The sequence below is a fragment of the Oncorhynchus keta genome, chromosome 36 (genome assembly GCF_023373465.1).
Source record: "Oncorhynchus keta strain PuntledgeMale-10-30-2019 chromosome 36, Oket_V2, whole genome shotgun sequence".
In the NCBI taxonomy this organism is placed as follows: domain Eukaryota; kingdom Metazoa; phylum Chordata; class Actinopteri; order Salmoniformes; family Salmonidae; genus Oncorhynchus; species Oncorhynchus keta.
The window spans coordinates 12,175,126-12,183,005 of NC_068456.1; the positions used below are offsets into that span (position 1 = coordinate 12,175,126).

Genomic DNA, 7,880 nt, shown 5'->3' on the forward strand with positions numbered 1-7,880 from the left:
TGCTAACAAGCTAACAGTTCGTAGGCCCTGGCTAGACAGGGTAGCAGGGGTGTGCTACAGGTGCTCTGGCCGGGCTAGCTTCAAGCTAAGTGGGTGGAAACGCTAGCCAGGGGTAATCATCCGGGGTTGCAGTTTAGCTAAATAGCTAGTTGTGAAGATCCAGCTGATAAATGTTCGGTTTGCGGTGGGAATCCAGGGATGAAAAATAAATAGGTCCGTTATGCTCTGGTTAGAGTCGCGTTGTTCGAACTGGCGAGAGCTTTCCGAGCTAAAGGTTAGCTGATGACCGGTTAGCTGAAGACCGCTAGCATAGCTGGTGGATTAGCTGGCTAGCTTCAGTTGAGGGGTTTCGGTTCCGAAGTAAATATAAATACTTTAGGAAAAATAGCTACATTGGGTGAGGCGGGTTGCAGGAGAGTATTTGGAAGCTTAGATTTAGCTAAATGTTTTTAAAGAGGTATGCGAAGACAAATATGTAAAAAAAAAAAGAAAAAGACGCGATATATACAGGGGACAGGACGACTTACTGCTACGCCATCTTATTAACCAGGTGAAATTGTGTCATTTCTCTTGCGTTCATTGCACGCAGAGTCAGGGTATATGCAACAGTTTGGGCAGTCTGGCTCATTTCGAACTAATTTGCCAGAATTTTACGTAATTATGACATAACATTGAAGGTCGTCATTGATAGAGCAGTCTGACTGAGCGATGGTAGGCAGCAGCAGGCTCTTAAGCATTCATTCAAACAGCACTTTTGTGCGTTTTGCCAGCAGCTCTTCGCAAGCACAGCACTGTTTATGACTTCAAGCATATCAGCCTAATGGCTGGTGTAACCGATGTGAAATGGCTAGCTAGTTAGCGGGGTGCGCGCTAATAGCGTTTCAAACGTCACTCGCTCTGAGACTTGGAGTAGTTATTCCCCTTGTTCTGCAAGGGCCGCGCGGCTTTTGTGGAGCGATGGGTAATGCTGATTCGAGTGTGGCTTTTGTCGATGTGTTCCTGGTTCGAGCCCAGGTAGGGGTGATGAGAGGGACAGAAGCTATACTGTTACACTGGCAATACTATAGTGCCTATAAGAACATCAAATAGTCAAAGGTATATGAAATACAAATGGTAGAGAGAGAAATAGTGCTATAAATACTATATTAACTACAACCTAAAACCTCTTATGGAATATTGAAGTCTCATGTTAAAAGAAACCACCAACTTTCATATGTTCTCATGTTCTGAGCAAGGAACTGAAACGTTAGCTTTTTTACATGGCACATATTACTTTCTTCTCCAACACTTTGTTTTTGCATTATGTAAACCAAATTGAACATGTTTCATTATTTATTTGAGGCTAAATTGATTTTATTGATGTTTTATATTAAGTTAAAATAAGTGTTAATTCAGTATTGTTGTAATTGTCATTATTACAAATAAAAAATATTTTAAAAGGCCGATTAAATCGGTATCGGCTTTTTTGGTCATCCAATAATCGGCATTGGCGTTGAAAAATCATAATCGGTCGACCTCTAATTTTGATACATATAATCATTGCTAATACACCACACTGACTGAATTATCCATCATTAGCGTGTGTGTGTGTGTGACAATGGTGAGGTGTGAGGGTCAGGATAACTACATGGTATGTCTAGGGCTGGACATATTGGCAGTCAGGATCTCTAGTCTCCACCGAGTGTTGTTTGAGCTTGAGTTTATTTTATTTTTACAGGGGCAGTGCACATTAATCAACGTTTCAGTAAAAGTGCCGGTTTTAGCCAGCCGGCTAATGTTCAACCGCAGTCCCTGGGCAGGTTATTAAAAGCAATTACAATATAGACAATAGCAACCTAGGACAAGCAAGACGTAGCATACAGACAGAGCAACATAGAACAAAAAGCAGCAAGACAAAAATCATAAAAGCAACAAAGTGTTTCCACACCTCACAAGCTACAGACAACAGATAACAAGGAAAGCGGAAACACACAGCTAGGGACCATGTTCACAAATCTGATTGACCATTAGCCATGTCTTCAAGCATTTTGTAAAAGTGTGATATGTGGTCCAGTTATGTGTGTCTGATGGTAGTGTATTCCAGACATGGGAAGCTCTCACAGAGAAAACAGATTTACTAAAGGTGCTTTTCCTTAAGGGCACTATACAGTCACCTCTCATGGCAGACCTTGTGGATCTGCTGCCATATATTTGGGTTTTCTGTTTAACAAAAATACTGAGTGGGGGAGCCAGGCCATTTAGGATCTTGAATACAAGACATGCGTCGGTGTATTGCACAAGAATTTCCCAGATCAGGAGCTCATGCTTTCTGAGGACGTAACAGTGATGATGGCTATTGGGCTTCCTATCAAGCACTTTGAGAGCCTGTTGTACAGCAAGCTTGGGCCCAACTAGTCAAGCAGTATGTTAAGTGGGCGAGTATCATAGATTTGAAGTACAGTTTTGCTACCTCTGTAGTCGAACAATTTCGTATAAATCGGAAATTAGCTAGGTTGAATTTGGTTATTTTAATGACCTTTTTCACATGCTTTTTAAAAGAGAGGTTCGAATCAAGTATGATGCCACGGTACTTAAAATCAGATACCACCTGGAGCTTCTCCCCTGACACACAGACATCTGGCTCTGTAGCAGCTGTTGCCCTCTTTGTGAAGAACATGCAGTTTTTTCACATTGAGATGCAAACACGAGTCACTGAGCCACTTTGTAACCTGGACCATTACAGTAGTGAGTTCTTGTGCAGCTTGTTGTTTGCTCGTTGCATGCACATATATCACTGTATCATCTGCATACATTTGAACTTCAGACCCAGTACAGACATAAGGCAGATCATTAATGTACAGGCTGAACAGGAGGGGCCCCAGTATTGACCCTTGGGGCACGCCCACATCATAGCTAAGAGTGGGCGACAGCTCATTGCTCACTCTGACACACTGAGTTCTGCCTTCAAGGTATGATTTCATCCATCTCAAGGCATCAGGGGAAAATTTGAACTTGGACAATTTTATGATGAGTGTCTCATCTCAAAAGCCTTCCTTAGGTCCAGAAACACAGCCCCAATAACTCCCCTTTTTGTCCATCTTGGACTTCACATGTTCCAGAAGAAAGCAGTTGGCCGTATCTGTGGAGTGTTTCGCTCTGAAGCCAAACTTCAAGGAGTGTAATGTGAAGAGGCTGTTGTTGAGGTGGGCAATCAGTTGTTCTGCTACACACTGTTCAACAACCTTTGACACCACAGGTAGTACTAATGGGCCTGTAGTTACTCACGTCAGCAGGGTCGCCTGATTTAAAGATGGCCATTATTATGGCCGACTTCCATACACGTGGAAACACCCCAAGACCAATAGATTTACATTTAAGTCATTTAGCAGACGCTCTTATCCAGAGCGACTTACAAATTGGTGCATTCACCTTATGACATCCAGTGGAACAGCCACTTTACAATAGTGCATCTAAATCTTTTAAGGGGGGGGGGGGTGAGAAGGATTACTTTATCCTATCCTAGGTATTCCTTAAAGAGGTGGGGTTTCAGGTGTGTTGGTGACCTTAGTAATGGGGCCAATGAGTAACTCTTCGTAGTTTTTAAGAAAGGGAGAGTCCAGCCCAAACACATCTTTGGCTTTAGAGTTCTTTAGTGAGCTAATCACTTTGTTCACCTTTGACTCAGAAACCTCTCTTAGGTTGAGCATAATTTACTAGCACTGAGCCCAAGAAACCAGTGGAGGGGTTCTGTGTCAGTATCCTGACAGAGTCAATAAAGTAGGAATTGAAGGCTATTGCTATTTCAACTGCATTCTGTTTTAGATTAGAAATCATGGTAAATAACCGTCTTTTTGCAGTGTTACTATGGTCTTTCCCTGTTAACTTTTTTAGATTCTCCCAGATCAGTTTAGAATTTCCCTTTGCTTCACCAATTATGCTAATAAAAAAGTTTGCCATGGCCTGTCTTAACGCCCCAAGGCTCCCCTTATCTAACAGTCCGTGGAGAAACCATCTTGAGTGTTCAGAGATAAAACACCTAACTTCTTCTTATTGGTAGGGAAGTGGCTAGAGAGTCTTCAGTCTTCTTCTCAACTGAAATGAGTTAGCTACTTGAAACTCCCCATGTTTTAGACTCGTTTATCAGTAACATCCGCGCGACTGACTACCTGTCATTTGACATCTATGCTACTGTGTCAACTGTGAACGGATTGATAACCTAACAGTAGCATTACTAGCAAACTAGCTACTCACCTAGCCTTGTAATTTACAGGCCTGCCTTAGATACGATGATTAGGCTAGCCCAGCTAGTTAGCTGGCTGATAAGTAATAAAGGCTTGCTTACATGTTGGGATTATCTTCATTTTAAACATGAGTTGCTGATTTACAACATAATATTCCTAATGCTGCAGTGAATTTAGTTTTGATCACCAATCATGTGATGGGTGATACAATTTAGCTAGCTAAGTAGGGTAATTGGCTCGACACCAATGTTACAATCTAGCTGAGCTAGCTAGCTAAATAACTAACCAGCTACATAGACAAGTGGCTTGGGAAATTATTGTATACAGCTATCGATATGCTTTATCTATTAGGTAGCTACCCAACGATAGATATTTCACGGCCAAAGATTAAACTAACATTAACTTGGTGAGACAACTAGCTAGCTAACGTTAGCTATCAAGTTACGTAGCTAGCTAGGCTCAGTCAAATTGGACAGGTCGGCTAGCTAGTTCTGCCGTAATTTACATTGTTGACGACACACAGTCGGGGTGAAACAATGACTGTGTGAAATGAGCTTTTACTGGATGTATGACTCATCAACTAGCAAACTAACATTGCACCAAACTGAACTGTGAAAATAGCCTACCTGTATGGTTGCAGTTCCAAGATGGAGTCTTGTACAATTTCAACTGATGATAGCTAACTTATTTAGCTAGCAAGCTAACTGGCCAACAGTGATGACCAAAAATCAATTACAACATATAGGACAATTCAAATATTTTGACATACCAGTACGTGAGTCATATTAAAACCCACAACTATTGATTCATTCGGTAATTTGTTCCTAATATGGACAAATGTAACACATACACCGGCTGTCAATCTGTTCTTGGTAAACACACTGACGTGGAAAACCTGGGTCTTCACAACCAAACATGCTGCACTGGGATGGTTTGACAACTCTAAGCCAATCGCCTGTTATGTTTGACAGCTCTCTAGGCCGACGAAATATAATTCCTATTGGAAATAAATACCTTGAATCACTAGAAGACGGACGTGTTTTTACATTTATCATAACTAGCTACATAAACTTCTGTTGACTTATCCATAAGCTAATGTATCCAACTACTCTAGCGACATGAAATCAAGGAATCTGAATGGGCGGGACTAACCGTAAGCAAGGTTGATTGAGTGTTCGTGATGACGAAAGCATTATGGTCAGCATCCTTGGAAATGCAAAAGACTGCAGCACTTCATTTTTGTAATCTTCATTTTTGTAATCTGGTGTAAACAACAACACAAGCTGTCATTGCTGCCCATGTCCCCAATACCTGTATATGGTTGGTTCATCTGTTGATACACATGTATGAAGGTTTTGGTTGATTGATTCTGTTGGTGGCCCAGTATGATGAAATTATCATACAAAATTATTTCTGGAGCCAATGTTTCCTTATGCATTTATGGCTGTGCTATTCTTTAGCATTAGAACATGTAGGCACTAAAGTTATTCCATAATGATTAATGAATCAATAGATAGGCCTATTAACCGTGTAAGGAGGGACAACTTAATGTAAAAATATCAACATTTAAATGTAACGTTAGGCTACAGTGCAGCATAAACTGCATTTTTGTGGAAAATGAAAGCATTTTTGTTTCTATGTGCCGTGTAAAGATATTGTAGGGTTTCCTATAACTAAATCAAAACCCTTATCTCGCTGAGTGATGTCAGTGGCCCTTTTCTAACCTGAAAGTATTACTTTCTGTTTAAAACATGCAGCAGCAACTCCTTACAATCAAAGCCCTCTATTTGCTCTTTTGCTAAGTGTTTGATCACCTGTGCAGTTTGTAATTGCAACATTTCATCTGCAAATAAATGCACGTCATAGACAGGGCAACCCCACTGAGGCAATAACAAGAGAGTTGAGCATACCACAAATGTCATGTATGTACAGGTGTATGACTGACATCTTTATGGATGTCAGTAATACACCTGTACATACATGACATTTGTGGTATGCTCAACCAATAGGTTATATTTTGTACAAATTGTAGTGAACACCTGTCAGATTAGCACAAATAAACACCTGGAATCTTTTTAGACTATCGTATTTCATCAACAAAACAAAAAATTGTTCAACCGTTTGCACATTGAAACAATGTGATAATGTATTCTCCAAACAGCAGAATCATGCTTCCATAATCATGGACAACGATGTGAAAGAAGTAGGCTATTGAATGATCATTTATGATGGAATGTTGTGCTGCCTGCGTATTATGATGTGTCCTCATTTGACCCATAGTGTGATATGTTTTGACTGAATGTCCCCGTCATTCTGTTTCCACACTTCTTCTCCACACATCTGGATTTCTTTTGATTACATTTACTTCATCCAAACTGCAAATATTTACTCAAGATATCTGGGAAGTGGTCCTTTGTAGCTCAGTTGGTAGAGCATGGAGCTTGTAACGCCATGATATTGGGTTCAATTCCCGGGACCACCCATTCCCAAATGTATGCACACATTACTGTAAGTTGCTTTTGATAAAAGTGTCTGCTAAATGGCATATGTTATGGGAAGTAACACTAATCATTATTCATAGTTACTCTATTACAGACTGCTAAAACGAACGCCAACATTAGTAATCAGTTGACAATGAAACCAGAGTTGCTTATAGAATTCCTTTGTCATATTTCTCAGGCAATTGAATCTAACTCATATATTAATTTTAAGGCAGCGGTGGCCTCTTTTGATGGAGTTCGGCGTAGGCATATGCCTTGTTTGCCAGGTAGTTGTAAGAAATCTGACAAAATCTGGTTTAAGGCACAGGAAGCCTATTGGTGCTGTAATAAGATACTGTATAAAGCTTAGGCTATTATCAAAGACATTTGTGATTACAAGCTAAAGACAAATTTTGAATTTTGAAGACAATACTCGTAAAATGGTGATGGACCTTCAAAATCAATTAGTTTTCGCCAGTGACTAAATCCTATGCCAATATTGGCTACTTGACATAAAATTATGGATATGTACAAGGTAGTCCTTCTATACAGTTTGGATTGCCATTGGGCAAATGACAAAGGACACACAGCAAATTGGCCAGTGTTAACTAGTGTTGATTTTTCAGTTTAACATTTCTAGTTTTCATTCAGGAGTTCAATTAACTTTGTAAGAGTTAAATGAACACTCAGTGGTGTAAAATAACCCCAGTGTTGGTGTTAATAGCCAGAGTTGAACCAAAGCCAGGCCCATCATTGTCATATTTCCCATAATGTTTTATTGCAGCTTGATTTTTAGAATTGTTTGTTTCAATATCTTTGTTTTTGCATATATTTGATTGGTTAATTAATATTGTGCTAGTCAAATATAAATAACATAGATTTTCTAAACAAATCCAATCTCTTTCTTGGACTTATTGCACTGGTTACTGAAATTGTTGTTCCAGTTTACATGCTTTAGGTAATCTATAGTCTCCCCAACCCTGGCAGTCATTCTGAATGTAGATTGCGGGTGAATATAAACTATAAATGTTGGATATCCCCACTCTGGCTGGATTCCAATAGGAATTTCACATCCCTTTGCAAGCCAGCATAATGTGACTTGCAGGTCTGATGTGGAATGTAAACCATGAGTTTCAGGCCACTGTATTAGGGTAAAACTAGGCCCTCAAAATAAGGCCTA

The 7,880-nt window shown here is 39.9% G+C and overlaps 1 protein-coding gene across 1 annotated transcript in view; it reads right to left on the reverse strand.

The window, feature by feature from the left end:
• The window catches only part of LOC118369648 (Golgi-specific brefeldin A-resistance guanine nucleotide exchange factor 1-like), an 85,417-nt gene extending 80,327 nt beyond the window's left edge, over window positions 1–5,090 (reverse strand). The window contains exon 1 of the mRNA XM_052498244.1: window positions 5,071–5,090. The gene's annotated coding sequence lies outside the window, so the exon portion shown is untranslated. The remainder of the gene's footprint in view (window positions 1–5,070) is intronic.
• Window positions 5,091–7,880: the final 2,790 nt, after the last annotated feature.